Source organism: Typopeltis vanoorti, chromosome 14 (genome assembly GCF_054136105.1).
Source record: "Typopeltis vanoorti isolate ZY-2024b chromosome 14, IOZ_Tvanoo_1.0, whole genome shotgun sequence".
Taxonomy (NCBI): Eukaryota; Metazoa; Arthropoda; class Arachnida; order Uropygi; family Thelyphonidae; genus Typopeltis; species Typopeltis vanoorti.
The window spans coordinates 26,155,328-26,172,052 of record NC_143562.1 but is presented as its reverse complement, the minus strand read 5'-3'; the positions used below and the strand labels follow the sequence as shown (position 1 = coordinate 26,172,052).

The window sequence follows — 16,725 nt, the reverse complement described above, 5'->3', positions numbered from 1 at the left end:
TTTATGAAACCTATTATTATTATTATTATTATTATTACGGGCAACTCCAAGGAGTCATTAGACTCATCGAGGGAGGCCCCAAATCATATTCATCACAACTATTCGACATTCATACAGTATCTATCATACCTCGCCTTAAACTCATTCACTGTCACAGCATTCACCACAGACTCTGGCAGCCCATTCCACTCATTCACCACTCTAAAAGTAAAGAACCCAGCTCTAACACCTTTACTAACCACACTTTTACAAAGTTTCCATGGATGTTCCCTAGTCCTCCTACAACCAGCCCTGTTCTCAAAAATATCTTCTGAATTAATTTTATAGAAACCCTTCAGTAATTTGAATGTCTCAATCATATCTCCCCTCTTCCGCCTATCAACCAATTTTTGCAACCCACAAATCCTCAACCTGTTTTCATACGGTTCATTCCACAGACCTGCCATCATCTTGGTCACTCGCCTCTCGATCCTCTCAACCTCCTCCCCATCAAGAAGAAACCTAGGTGACCAAATCTGGGCACAGTAGTCGAGATGAGGTCTTATAAAGGCTAGGTACAGAGGTACAATAACTTGCTTGTCTCTGCTTGTCAAAGTATTTTTCAATAATCAAGTGAGTTGATGAGCTGATTTACCCACTTTTGCGATGCGCCCCCTAAACTTCAACTCCTTATCCACCAACACTCCTAAATCTCGTGCCTCATCAATTTCCTGGAGTACAGTTCCACCAATGTAGTAAACTGCTGCCAATCTTTTCACCCCGAAATGTATAACCTTATATTTTGCCACATGAAATTGACATCCATTCTCCTTAGCCCAGACCTCCAATCTATCCAAATCATCTTGAAAAATTTTGACATCATCTGCATTCACATTGCCCTACCCAACTTTGCATCATCCGCAAACAAATGAACTGTTCCTCTCAGATCCTTTCCCTATCATTAATGAACAAATTAAACAGCAGTGGTCCAAGAACAGATCCTTGTGGCACACCACTAGTCACAGGCCGTCTTGTGGACTCTACTCCTGAATAAATCACTCTCTGATATCTCTCCTTCAACCACCCTCCTATCCATCTCAGCAACCCTATATCCATCCCCATATACTGCAATTTACTGATTAGAATTCCATGTGGTATCCTGTCAAAGGCCTTAGCAAGGTCCAGTAGAATCACCGTAAACCCATTACCCTTATCCAGTTCAGCCGTCACTGTGTTATAATACGTGAGCAAGTTACTGAGGCATGACCTACCCTTCACAAAACCATGCTGTCCCCGAAACAGTATCCCATTTTCATCTATCCAATCTTGTATTTTCCTCTTGACTATTTTCTCCAAGACCTTGATAATGATTCCTGTTATGCAGATTGGCCGGTAATTTTCAACAGCAGCCTTGGAACCACCTTTATGCAGCGAACTATTTTCCCCTCTTTCCACCCCCTTGGGAGTGACCCAGACCCGAGACTCAAATTAAACAAAATGGTCAAGGACACTGACAATTTTTTAGCCGCTTCACTTACGGCACGAGCTGGTATACCATCCAATCCCAGATGTATTGACATTGAGGTTCTGTAATAGACTAGTTACCTCAACTTCATTCATCACAATTCCAGTATAAGCTGTTGGTTCTTCCATTCCTGCAATGTCACCGCCTGGATGATATACTCTTGCAAAGTGCTCGCTCAGTAATTCCACAATATCGACTGATTCGGTTACCTCCCTACCCTCAGCATTTTTTAAGATCATTCTACCATGAGCATTTTTCCTTTTACTTGCAACATATTGAAAAAACTGTTTGGGATTCTCTTTAGCCTGCATAGCCAATTTTCTTTTGTAATCTGCTTTTTCTTTTCTTACCACCCTTGTTACCATCCTGGCCTGAGCTTTATACTGTTCCTGTGCCTGCTGGTCACCTTTCTCCTTAAATTTCCTTCACAATTGTTTCTTTTTTGTAGCTCAAGCTTAATATCGTTATTCATCCATTTAACCCCTACTTGATTTCTTATTCGGACTCTTGGTATACAGTCAACCATTGCCTCCTGCAAACACTTTAACCACCTCCCATGCACTATCAACATCCCGCCCTTGCAGTTTTACATGTCATGACAATGAGTCAAGCACACTCCTAAGCTTGTCATACTTACCAGCCCCGTAATTCCACATGTACCCTGTCTTAATTGTAAATTCCACTCCTTTAGCCACCTCCCAAGTCATGACCTTATGGTCACTCTCACCAATTGGTGGCAACATGGTCATGTTCGCTACAGCCACATTCTCAGTTGCAATTACTAGGTCAAGCACTCTCTGCCCCCTGGTATTTTCCACTACATGCTGTCGCAGATAGTTGCCCTTAATAGTTGCATAAAATCCAATTCCTTCCTCCCATGTGCCCTCTTTTCTTTCCAGTCAATGTTACCATAATTGAAATCACCCATAATAATTACCCTTCTTCCACTCATTTCTTCTATTTGCCTATGCATACTATCCCCACCATCTATTCCATCACCTGGTCTATAGCAGCACCCAATTGTATATTTTGTACTGCTAGATTATATCTCACACCAAACAGCCTCAAATGTGCTCTTTTCTCTATCCTGCAGTTCAACATCTATACTCCTTGGCTGCAACCCATCAGCTAGCATCAATAACACTCCTTCCCCCCCCCCCCCCCTTTTTATTCTCCCTGTCACTCCTGAACACGCTATACCCATCGCATTCAATCCCACTAGCTTTATCATCTTCTGTTAGCCTGTTTCACTAATACCAACAACCTGTGGCCTGGAAGTGCCAACAAGGCCAAAAACTCTTCCTTCTTGTTCCTAATACTGCTGGCATTAGTGTACATGAATTGCAGAAGCCCATTAGTCCAATCCTTACTTTGATGCCTTATAATAACTATCCTATTCTGATTTGTTGCCCTTCGTACTCGCTCGGGCATATTATACTCATTCATACACTCAACTGCCTCCCTAAAGTCTGCATATCTACTCCCCCCCCTCTTAATAAATCTAGTTTCCCTGAGTCTGTACATCCACTTCCACTACATTCAGCAACACTTTCTCAAGTCTCCTTACACCATAACCATTCAAATGCAACCCATCCATCTTATATAGATTCCTTTCGCCCATCGAACTCACTCCACACATCCACAAATTCACACCACTCGTCATACATAACCCACGCATAAAGTCATTCTCAATTATGGCCCTCCTTCTAAACACTTCACTGTCATAGTAAAACACTCACCATCCTAACTCTCTCACTCTTCTCTTTTGCTACCTCAAGTAATTCGCTCACATCCTCTATCATTTCCATTTTGTCTTCTTTCAAATCATTTGTTCCTTCCACGATTATCATCTCTTTCACCCTCTGTTTTTGCACTCGAATAGATTCGCTGACGTCCTTTATGTTCGCACCCGGCTGGTACGATTTCGTCAAACTCTCAACTATCACACCTCTTAATAGCGAACCTATGTGGTCTCTCTCTCTTGATATCTCATATGCGACTGTTGATTTCGACACCAAGGTTAAGCAAGAAAATAATCCCTCCATCTTGATGTGCGACCTCGCTTTTCATTTAAAACTTTTCTGAATTATAATAGTTGAAGAACGATCATAAAAAGACTTCAGTTCGTAAGTAATAGAAGTAAAATATTTATTTACTATAATAATGGATTTATAATATTCTCTAAATAATGTTTTAAAAATGTTCCTATTTGAAATTTCAACCAAAGGAGCTCCCTCATCTTTACTACACCTTTTAAAAATAGCAATGTGAAATGACAAATAATCATTCATAGGAACTTCCATTTAATTTATTAAACTTTATACTGAGAGTGCAGTATTACACATACAAATCTTACCAGGCCGAAGCCTTTACAAGAGATCACCCGATTCCTGCACGAGGCATCCTAATGGTCATACGCTGATGGCAGCCCCAAGCCACCAGTGTACCCTGCAGAGACAGAATTTTAAAGTCTACATACGACAGTCCTAACCTAATGAAGAGAGATCTTTATAACTAGCTGAGCACCAAACTCCACAAAAAGAAATAGTAGCACTGGTGAAGTGAGGAGTTGCCCCAAACTCCTCTTGTATTAGTCTTACAAGGTCTTGGTTCTGCTTGTAGTATTGCACCTTGTGTTAAGATGGCTAGAGATGAGTGGGCGCCCAGTACCCACTAACTGGGCATCAATAAACAAACTTCTTTTTCTTTCTTAATTATCAAATCTGGTTTCCTTATGCTTACCTCTGTACGGAAGTGAGGTTCTACCATGGTCTCCCAACCCATCGTAAACGGTTGTTTAATACGGAGACCACGGCATCATGCCTCTGTACACAGATTCCATGTACTGAGAGATGTGAGATAGAGTTTCACTGTAGCGGCAGCCAGCCCTACAGTTAATGTCATCTCTACCCCAGCGAGCGAGCTGTACGGACCCTCGTGGGCAGGGCATTGATTCTAGTCCTAATAAGATCTACATATTCATATCTTAGTACCATCCCTAATCCACCGATGTCGAGGGGGCACCTTGTAATATTCACAAAGAGAAGCGCCATCGACAGAGCCATGAAATAGAGATGCCCATCTCTTAGGCTTTGCCGATGCTGTCACTATCTGGGAACCCTGGTACTGGGTCCAACCCCTTAGTGCTTCTGTAATCATCTTGAATAATAGAACTATGGAAAGCCTCCCCTGCAGATGGACGAGGAGGAAGCTTCAAGCTTTGCTAACCGGATGAAATGCAGTTGGAGAGATGAAATGCCGAGCCCTCCATCCTTCACTCTAGCATGAAAATATGCCATAGGCGGAGCCAAGATCTCACCGCAAAGCGAACTTCCTTATCCATTCGGTATAGTACCGAAACGACGTGTTTTTACGAGCACCAAATTGAGGTAATACCTCGAAAGTAAATAGACAGAATAAAGAACCTCTGCTGTGGCTTAAGAGGAGCTTTCCTCAAAAGAGTAAGTCCAGCGACCAAGGGTGAAGAGACAGGAGACAGAAGACCTTCCTTTTGGAGTGAAGAAGATACCCAAGTATCTCCACTCTTCCAGGATGGTCAAAGAATGTAATGACCTATCGTGCAGTGAAAACTCAATGTTTTCGACCTTAAGCTTCTTGTCACGGCCTGAAGGGACAAGGGCTAAAGAGCAGAACTTTTCTACATTGATATTAAAGCCTCTGACATGAAAGAAGTCAACTGCCCAGTCGAGGAGTTCCAGCAGACCTACTTTAGCAGAGGTCACGAGAATGAGGTCGTTGACAAAGGCTATCGCATTAAACGAGTGTGCATCAATATGGTTAAGAAGAGAGCGAAGAAACTCATCAATGATGCAATTAAAGAAGAGGGGATAGAGGATCACCCTGGCGAACTTTCCGAACAGCGGGAATAGAGGTCTCGCTGGATCCTGTAGTGATAAAAAAAGTACAGCTCCAATACCAGAGTAAAACTCTAATACATATGAAAGAAAGGGGGTCTGGATATCCTGCTATATCTGTATATAATGAGCATAAAAATACTTCAATTCGTAAGTTAAAAAAAAATCTAGTTTGCGATGAAATAATAATGTATTTATAATATACTCTATGTTTATGTTTTTAAATTTTTCCTATTTGGAATTTAAACTAAAATACCTCCCTCATCTTTCCTACACCTTTTAAAAATAGCAATGTTGAATCTTTTTAAAACTTCACACTTTTTATTTATTATTCATATTAGTCATACTCGTGTGGTGGCCGGGATAAGAATAGTCCCAATGTAGCTCAAGCATGTCATACGAGGCGACTAAAATGGGTACCCTGGGAGGGTAATGGATGGCAATTCTGTAGCCAATAAAGTTCTGACTGCGGCTATTGCTGTTACCCTCCTGCCATGATCAGAGTTTTAATAGCTCAATAACACCTTATCCCTACACTGTCCTCTACAGATACTTTTTATCTTCCCCGTCTACAGAGACGGGGAAGATAAAAAGCATTCTTGCTTCGCCCCTTTAAGCCAGTCCTTATAAGGACTATAAGATTTATTAGTCATTTCTGCTTTCTGCAAATAAATATAAATATTTTTGTAACGTCATCATAATGAAAAATCACCACCAATTTACAAGATTATGGGGGGGGGGGGAAGTAAACAAGAAAGATATACGAGTATGTTACTCTAACCCTTGCAACTGCTTACAAATGATTTGAGTTTTTAAAGAAAATCTTCGAAGTGATATAAAATCAGGACTGTCTTCCTCGTTGGAAATAAAGCCGCCACCCCCTCCTCGCGTAGATTTAAGTATGGATAGATGAGTTAATTTAAAAGTCATGAAATTTAATTATTTAGAGTGTATAACGTATCTTAAAAGATAAAGATGTGGTTTAGAAAATAAATAAATTTCAGAAATCCTTCCGAATAATTAAAATGACTGAATAATTATAAAGCAATGGCCATTCCCACTGATAAGTTCAGAAATAAGGACTGTTAAAATGAAAAAAATAAAATAAAATACAAAAATGAGATGCTTATGAACACATGAAGACTACAAAATTAGATCTCGTAAAATCTGAAAATAATAGGCGAGATATTTAGAGTTTAAACGAAGAGATCAAGGATATAGAAAGAATTTCACAAATCCCTTGGTCGGTAGCTTTATTCAACTGAATTCTCTATTCATCAATATAGTCTTTTATTATGTGAATTTCAACATATTTTAAACCTGTACTGCGATTTCTGAAGTGATTGTGTTTGGTCACAATTCCAGCAAATAAACAGGTGCGAATAGTTCAATATTTGATGCAATAAAAGCAAAGACAGGAAGGGAGAGAAAAAAAAAAGCAGACAAAATCGAATACCATTTCATGCTTATTCCAATCCACACAAAACTGTCAAAAGGAGAGAGAACACATTTTTGTGTTCACATTTCTTGGTTTGTGTCTGCTTCGAGGCTAACACCCAGTGTTGATAGATATCATTGTTAGTGCAGCCAGTTCGTTGAGGCACGACATTCATCCACAGCTCTCTTTCCTACTCACGCACCTACACAAACACACATACGCTGCAATTCCTATCGATCGTTTTAGCTCTATATGACGTAGATGCGTTTGCGCATACAGAACTTATCGTTCGAAACTTTATTTTTTTTTCTTTCTTTCCCCTCTCGGCTGCCCATGTTATTTGTTTGTTCCGAAGGGAGAAAAGAGGCACAAATCTCATTGCTCTCTTGCGACGTTCTCGACGTAGGCGGAGTTTGATAGTCAGAACCAGCCAGCGAGGTTGGAGGTAGCGGCTTTCTTCATCTCGACTCCAAGTCGTTCCGCACTTGCCAACGGCATCTTGAACAAAGAATTGTTACCAAGGTCTATCAGAGTAAGTAGGCTTAAATCTTTCTTAAAGCGTAGGTACTGGCCATTTGATGGCGCTGACAACAGTAATTAATAGTCAATATCATTACATCATTACGTGCTTGAATCAAATTACTGATATAATAATCATTCCAAAAGATTTTAAAGGTGTGGGAAAAGAAAACATATCTGTTTCTTAATATATATTATTTTTCCATATGGCAGGCTGAAAACATGATCTAAATATGATTTTCATAAGAATTTTTAAAGAATAAATAATTTTTTTGTGAATTATAGTAAAATACTTTAAAACCACAATGTTGTACAGCTGGAATTTTAAATGTTTATAATAATCAGCATAGATGATAAATGACTCAGATTTTGAGTCTGTTTTCTTATCGTAGTTTTCATAGTTAAAAATGTTTTCGAATGGATTGTAAATGAAGCAATTTAGTAGCTTTTTAATTTTTGAATTTGAAAAATATTCAAATATCTGGAGTCGATTGTTTTTAGACAGGGTAAAAGGTCTCCAAATTTGGCTTTCAGATACGTTTAAAGATATTTTAAATAAGTAACTAAAAAAAGGTAAATGGGAAAGGTTACTAGTATCAGTAAGGTTATTTATACTAAGTATGACTGAAGGGTTATTTATCTTTAGCTATTTGCACGTCAGCTGCGGTCTTATCACAAAGGCTTGCGTGTCCTCTTTGCTTCCTGTCCAATATCATAGCCGACGAGCATCCCCCATTTGACAAGGGGGATGAATCTTATTCCCGAATCATATAGGTGACACAGAGGAAGACTTGTTATCATCACGTGACCACGAAGAGATACTTAAGCTATAACAGGTTTTATCCTTTTCAGTGAAGTTCAATGGGAAGTGTAGGATGCTCCGGATGACAGATGATGCTGTTGATTCTCGCACACGGCTTATCTTGGTTGTCTTCTTCTCTCTGCAGATTTATCAGTTTCTTTCACTAATGTTCGCCTTCTTTCAAGGTTCCATTAATTTCCTTAATGCTTGTAATTGTTCTCCTATCATTAATCTTTCTGGCTTACTCTTTCTATCACTTCTCCAGCTTTATTTGAGGAAACTCGGTGGGTTTATCAATCTCCAAATTTCTCTGTTCTCTCTTTCATACAGAGAGAGCTTTATTTTTAATCGCTAGTTCCTTTTCGTGAACATCTTTTCATGATGCTATTGGTATTTTTATATATTTTTGGTCTCAAATTGCTTTTCCTATATCTATCTGGTTTGTGTGTGTGTGTGTGTGTGTGTGTGTGTGTGTGTGTGTGTGTGTGTGTGTGTGTGTGTGTGTGTGTGTGTGTGTGTGTTCTTCTTTTTATACTATCTTTCTGAACTAGTAAACGACAGAATAGGGGAAAATACATCGACTGTTCCTCAAAAAATCCTCCTGTAACAAGGTTTTTTTTCGAAGAATGACAAAAAGAAAGGAACATATGGAAGATAATCCTGAAATAAAAAGACTTTTTAGAAATTTAGAAAAAAAGAAAATCACTGGAGTGTTATAATCACTTGGAGACCTGGCCTAAATATGTTCAAACCTTAACAAGAAAGGCTGATCAGTGAGACATTGTTCAAACTCTTCTTATCTTTTATTTATTTATTTATTATTATTTTTATTTATTTTTTTTTTATCAAACTGAAAAGTATTTAGTTGTGGGTATGTGAACATGTGATGATAATGGCATTGGAGGATATACCTCTACTCTCTGCAAGTAATATTTAAGTCCTTTAACACTTGAAATCAACAGAAGGACTGAAGATATTGGAATGGAGTCAACTTTAATAGCGCGTATACTGTCAGCGCCATCGTGAATTATTATCATTGTTGAATGTTTCATGTAGGAAATTCCAGGCCATGTTATTACAGTGGCATAACAACATGGTCTTCTAAAGTGTTTCTAGATTTTCTGACAGCATTAGAAAAAAAAGTGATAGAAAAAATATGAATGCCAAACCAAAAATATATCGAAGATGACCCTGATGATCTCGACGAGCTACTCTTGGACGAGTAATAAGCATCTATGTGCGATGTCCATAAACTACGTTGTAATGCTTGCGTCATCAGTTTTATCGATTCAAACCTTCGCTGATAAAAATATCACATGACGTCAACGAAATATAAACACATATTTCGCTGAAAAAAGAATAGTGTCACATTTTGATAACCAGTTATCGTTTCTAGTTTTCTACTTGGTTGGTGGTTAGTCTATTCATTCGCCAATTAATAGGCAGTGAGTTCGAATCCCTCGATGGGCATGGATGTTTGTGATTGTCTTTACGCAAGAGATAATTTTCATTGTTTTTGGACTCCGTAAAAAATACAAATAATATATAAAATAAATAATGAAAAAAAACAAAGAAAGTCCTTAGCCAGCCCATGGTACAAAAAATAGCAGGCTTCTTCAGGTTCAAGTTGGACGCTACAACATCTGAATAGCAAAAATGGAGACATGAAATATATTAAATAAAGATATATTAAATCATTTTCTCAGCTGTTAAGAAGTGAGGAAAACTATATATGGTGTCCGCAGTTTATTTTGATCCACACTTCTCATCCGAAAGTATGCATATTACGTCTTTTTTTGACACATTTTTATTTGGTAATATTTTTCGATTCTCTTTTTTTTTTTTTTTTTCATTTCGAAACTACCACAGATAATAACAAAATTTATTTACTATTTTATTTACTATTTACACGAACATTTGATGCAATGCGTAAGTGAAAGTTAAAAGCACGCAATAGCAGAAGACAATCTTCAAAAATGACACTAGCGATGTTCCGACTACATACGATAGGTGGCGTGAGTGTATGCTCGAGTCACCTATCGTTTTTGCTTTTTTTTATTATGCGTAAAATGTTTTTCTATCGTAATGTTTTTTTTTTTTTTTTTCAAACGTTACATACTTGAAATTACCCCCCCCCCCCCACCTTTCTTGGTAATGGAATGATGGTAATCTAAAAGAAATAAAACTAATTACTATAAACGATTAAAATACTATTATCGAAAGTTGATTGATTGAGTAGTTATTTCTTTCCTTTTAATAAATCCCATAAAGCATAGCGATAGATAACTAAACATCCATCCACGTACGCGGAAAGTAGTTCTAATAACTAACCCTAAAATTAGGGCAACTCAAAAACAAATAGCTTGAATATGTTAGCTTATTTTTTTGCTGTCTTGCATTTTTTAATGATGTGGATTAATTAAGTAGAGTTATTTGTATAATTTTATTATTGCGGATTTATTTGTTTTATTTTGTTTTCCTTAAATAAACCTGTGGTTTGCAAATCATAGTTTGGGTAGTAATTTTATAACAAACAATATTTCCACATTTACGATAGGTTTCTTGGATTTTTTTTTTAAAACGGTCTTCGATATTTGAAGATCAAAAGAAAAATAATTATTATATTCGTGCTCTGATCAGATGTACTAAATGACATAACTTTTTCTCCAAAACCATTTAAGGTTTTGGAGGTATGGACTATAAGATAAAAAGCACGCTCTTTTTTTCTTGAGGCCGAGTAACTTAGATCTGCCAGAAAAAGAATTGTAAAAAATTCCTTCATTTTTTTCATTATTAATTGGTATTTTACATGGTTTTTTCTTTCTTTCCGTTTTACTATTACACGTAGATTCACGCGGTACCATGCAGGCTTTCGAAACCAGATCTGATGGAATAGGTTGGTTGGTTGGTCCTTATTCCGGTCGTCTCCATGTCAGTATATTGCGTTTGTTCTGGTTTGCTTGTTTTGCGGGAAACACACGCGTTTCAGGAAGAAAAAATGTTTTCACCTCCCCCGTATGAGACCAGCTGACTCAGTTGTAGATGAAAATCCTTAATAAAGATTCTTCTAGAATCTTTATTAAGGATTTTCAAAAATCCTTAATAAAGGATTTTCATTTTTACAAAGGATTTTCATTTTGAAAGAATCTTAATAAAGATTCTTTCAATCCCCACCTCTAGGGGGGGATTGAAACCTAGGTCTTTCCAACTAAAGTGGATCCTCCAAACCTACTGTGGCCCACATGTACGAGTATATTGTCATACTTGTACTGTAAGTGTATTGATTTTATTGCATTGTATCTATTAAATTACTGCAAGGGAAAATTACACCCACACAGGAGTTAGCAAGGGAAAGTGCTCCCGAGTCTTCGACCATTTATTTCTTAACCATCAAATCATGACGCTTACACACACACACACACACACACACACACACACATACACGTGAATGTGTGTGTGTGTGTGTGTGTGTGTGTGTGTGTGTGTGTGTGTGTGTGTGTGTGTGTGTGTGTGTGTGTGTGTGTGTGTGTGTGTGTGTGTGTGTGTGTGTGCGTGCGTGCGTGCGCGCGCGCGTCATGATTTGATGGTTAAGAAATGAAGCGGCGAGGAGATTAGAGAGTATGTCATATGGCAACCGCGTGTGTTCGCCGGCAGGTTTGTTAATTCTTTAAGAGTAAAAATTCCGTCACATGCATATGGAACTCATCTTCAGTTGAGAGTTTAGTTCCATTCTACCTGAAATAACAAACCTATGTCTTTTTTTTTTAATCCAAGGGCATAGTCGTTCTTCTGTTAACTGTATTATAGAGCACAATGCAGCACACTGCCTTTAATCGAAATACAAGACAAAGAAAACAATCAGTTTGGGAATAAAGTAAATGCATTTCAGAATGATAAATGCCTTTTATTTTTTTTGCATAGTTATTCTTACAAAGCTGTTTGCACTGGTTGTTATTCCCACATCTTGCAGTCAAAGAGCTATGCGATGCTCACAACCCCCAACTGTTCAGTCTAGCGATAAAGCAAATGGCAGTAGCTATTAATATTAACAGCGATAATACAAACATGAGGTGATCTTCTATCTAAGAGTATTAACAACTAGGCTATCCTCGAGCCAAGAGCTCAGAGATGTCCCGTTCGACATGCTGTTAATCCCCTTTGTTTGTTTTTCTGGTAATCGCTTTGCCATATAAATGTTTCCCCTTGAACGTCACTCAAGTTTGGTTGCGTTCAGAAAAAAAAGTCTCCACCATCACTTGTGACGTCTTTATTCCAACGTAGCCTCTTGAGATTGACCTTCTTAACCTTGAGGCTCGTCCTTAGATCTTTCTTGCTAAGTACTTTTTTTTGTGTGAGTTGCTTTTGCTGTTCAGTTTCCTTGGGGATTTTTAGTGACAGTGACAACGTTCTCTCTTCTCTTGCACATCAAACAACATAATACAAATGACAGTAAAAATCAGATTGACATTTCTTTTCCAATTTTACTTTCTGGATGTTGCGATCTGAAACTTTGAAGTAGAGGTATTGTCTTCTGGTATTACTTTTCTATTTCGAAATCTGTTTACGCTATCGCTCTAGTTTAGTTATTGTTACATTTTACTGTTTTTCATCTTGTTTTATTCCACTTATAGAGTATTCCAACACACGCTTAGCTTATTTTTATTATTATATGCTTTTCTGTTCACAGATTGTGGGTTGGACGCACTGTGACCAGGATACCGGTGAAACCTTTTAAGTGGCAATCATTGGTCGGTGAAACCATCCCTTCTGTTTATTGAAGGTCTGTAATGGCTTAATTTTGCTGTTTGGTCTCTAAATCAAATACCTGGATTATTTAAATTTTCGTCCAATGCGAACGGTTGTAGGCCTATAGTAGATTAGTACAGTGGGTGGGATAAGAGTTACATAATCCGGATACCATGCTCGATAGATAAATAGAATTTGTTCCAGCTACTTCAGATGTCCAATAAGAGAAGATCTCAAGTTCGTTTTCCATGTAGACTCATACTTAATTTCGAGTAAAAGAAATCTTCAATTGACGACTGAGAGCCTTTGGACTGCTTTGCTGACTGTCAGGGGCGAATTCTCCATGCTTGCTGCTCAAGCTCATTAATTGAGAAAGAAGTAATATTTATTTGTTAATAAATGCATGCATTTATAAGAATTCCATTTAGGCTTTTATTTTTGTAGACAGAAGACGTCTTAAGCTTGCGCGGCAATAATTGAGTTTTGCGTTGTGTATCGAAGGCCGATGCTTGCTCGTCTAGTCAAAGCTACCTTGGCTTGCTCGGTTGTGGGAGCTTCCAGGTCCTCGCTACAGCACTGTGATTTCATGCGCGCGCAAAGCCATTTCACGTCGTCTCACTCTGTTGCTTAAACACAGGCCATACGCAGTCAACGTAGCTCTATCCAGTGAGCTTCAGCCAGCCTTTATAAGTGTGCGTGTTGCTTGGGAAAATAAAGTTACAACCAACTTTTTATGACGATGTTATTGACCAGTTCATAAAGAAGAACCGTAGGGTAGAATTTTGTATTCAAGTAGCTAAATTGAAAAAGATAGAATATCATTTGTAAAATAAATGTTTTATTTGTATGACTAAATGTACATAAATTTCTAAATATGTAGTTTTAAATGGTCAGTAATTTATTATTACGCTAATCAGACTTCAATCACACCACTCACTCCCTGAATGATAACAACAGCAAGCGTGAATTTCAAGACCAGCATTAGCCCCTGCTGACTGTAACCATAAAACTCCAAAATATTTAGTACAGCGATTATGTCCGTTTTTTTTTCGTGTAGTGATTTTTTTAAAAGAAAACATGAAGGACAATTCCTGAAAAAAAAAATACGTGCATGTATTATCCTCCGTATACCTAAGCCTTGTTAATTTATTCTTGATCTTTTCGTGAGGGGCATATTCGGAAAGTGCCCACAACTGATCAGAATAACCATAAAATCTTCTCTATCGGTCACCTCTCTAAGTTGGCCTTTTGTTTTTTATAGCCTATCAACACATAGGCTTACGAAACCATAGATGTAGTTGTAAATCAGGGAAAATATATTTTTAAAAGATCCTTTTAAATTAGATACTTGAGAGATTATTTTAAAACATTATTTATAACATCTGGTAACATCACCCAAACCTCACGGATTTTTTAAGAAATTAGGGATTTGGAATCTTTACCTAAATGTGTTGATTCATCTTAACACTAGTTTTATTGTTATTCCTTAAATTATGCAAATTATGTGCTATCCACTGTACTAAACATTTGAATAGCTGAGATTGCTTTTAGAATAAAACGTCACTAAAGATGCTGTCATTGGCCACAGCAGTTGATGAAATGATGAGACAATGGATACTTCCTCACCTGATAATGATGCTTCCTCTTTCTGGGGAAGTACTCACGATTATTATTAATACTCCATACTTTTAGATATTGATAATCATAATCACTTTTTTTTCATCAGTGCTACTCCTATAAAGCATGTATGGAAGAATATCAGAAACACTTGAAATAAAAGTTACCTGCAAATAATTTTAAAATTATTTTGCAGTAATAAATATAATTAACGTATAATATTCAAACCAAGGCTCAGTTTTCTGGTCTCAAAATAGGAGTCGAATTTCTTTTCCTTGAACAGTTTTAACCTCCTGAAATATTCAGACATCTTGGTCGTCTTGAATTATTTCCTTTAAAATTGTGTCTGTTCTTCTGGTTTGTGTGTTTAGTTTGTAAGCTGCAAAACCTAAGTTTCCAGGAGGAAAAATGTGCCATCTCCGTATGAAATCCTTCCACTATAAAGAGTTAAAGGTTCTTTGTATACCAAGAAGGGATTCGAACTCCGATCTTTCCAACCAAACGACATCATCGTCACAGACTAAGCTATCGTAGCTCCAAATAGATATTTGGTAGATATTTGCCAATTGCGCGTTCTCTGAGTGTGTCCACATTCGGGAATAAAAACTCAAGCTTTATGGAAGATGACAGACCAATTGAGAATATCACTTGGAAATATCATTTCGTCGAACTACGTTCAGGAGGCCTACTAAAATAATCAGCGAAATTCATTATATTTATTGCTGTATTAATTACAGGAGACTGTCAGTGGCTTATAAAATCCTCTCAGATTAATAGCATTAAAAATAAAAGTATAAGTCCTAAAAAGAAGATAAAGTAGTAAATTAATTCGATCGATTTTACTTCCCTTTTTAACCCTCTCGTAGTTCTCTGTTTTAACGAAGGAAGAAAACACACATGATGGACTTAGGTGATTTTCGTCAATAGCATGAGAAATACTGATATGAAATAAAATACTATTTTCAACGGAAGGCAGAGCCTGTCCTGTCGGAAGGATAAAATAAAACTTGAATTTTAAGATGCCTCGGAAATTACCTAGAACTGAAACTGTTGGCTTCTGGTTCACAGATATCTTAGATTACACTATTAGAGGGTAGATGGTTTGCTTATGTGAGTTGTTTTCATTATATTGTATAATGGATATTGCATAATTTTTTGTGTGGGGAACTGGAGATGTGCATTTCTATCATATTTCAAAACATTTATGTTTGTTTAGTACTTCAATTTTACAATAATCCTTAATATCATAAAATTAGCTGAGCTTTCCCTATAAATCCCTGCCCAGCAAACCTTACTTTATCAAAGAAAGCAAAATATAGGGTAGCATTATCTGAAACTGTTCCATATTTTAGGTGGTAGATGAATTTCTTTGTCAGGTGTGACACCACAGTCTCACACACGAGCGCCTGATGTGGTTTGAAATAGTTCCATGTTTGGTCTCCAGAGAAGGATTTTCGCACTATGTAAAAATAAATAAAAATACAATATATATATATATAATTAATAAAAATAGAAGAAACGGTTCTGTCTACCCAAATCTAAAAATTTTTGTGGGCGAGAGTTACATAAAAATATAGTAGGCTTACTTCATAGAGCAGATAATTATTTCAGTATACTTGAAAAATATTTCGCTAGTGGAAGATGCACTTTTTGTCCATACTCCACAAATCTTGCAGTAAGTCCTACTAGATTTTAAATGGGCTCCTTAAATGTTTCTGGGATCCTTAATCGTATGAAGATTATATAGTTTCTTTCGTGGTGTGATATTTATGCCACTGCATTGGAATAAAGGTAAATATCATTCAAATATACAGACGCAGTTAACAGACAACAATATTGTGTAGTGTAGACAGTGGAGTGTAGTGTTGTGGTTGAGTGTTTTGTAGCCTACGACGAGTCCTTGTATTCTATATAATAATAATAATAATAATAAAGGACGAAAAGTGCATCTTCCACTAGCGAAGTATTTTTCAAGTATACTGAAATAATTATCTGCTCTATGAAAACTAGAAAACTAATGACTATACATCATGGATTACATCCACGAAGTGATGTTGATCGGTTGTACCTACCGAGGAGAATAGGTGGATGGGGTCTGCTGCAAGTGAGACAGACTGTGGAAGAAGAAGAAATTAGTTTAAGAAGTTACATCGACAAAATCTCTGAGCAAATGGGTCAAGCAATTACACAAGAGGACTTTCTAAAAGCAACAGGAAACAAATCC

The 16,725-nt window shown here is 37.2% G+C and overlaps 1 protein-coding gene across 2 annotated transcripts in view; it reads left to right on the top strand.

Annotated features, from left to right (window-relative positions):
- Positions 1-7,161: 7,161 nt before the first annotated feature.
- Positions 7,162-16,725, top strand: part of LOC150099319 (uncharacterized) — a 69,431-nt gene continuing 59,867 nt past the window's right edge. For both annotated transcript variants that reach the window (XR_016549341.1, XM_090403606.1), the window contains exon 1: positions 7,162-7,349. The gene's annotated coding sequence lies outside the window, so the exon portion shown is untranslated. The remainder of the gene's footprint in view (positions 7,350-16,725) is intronic.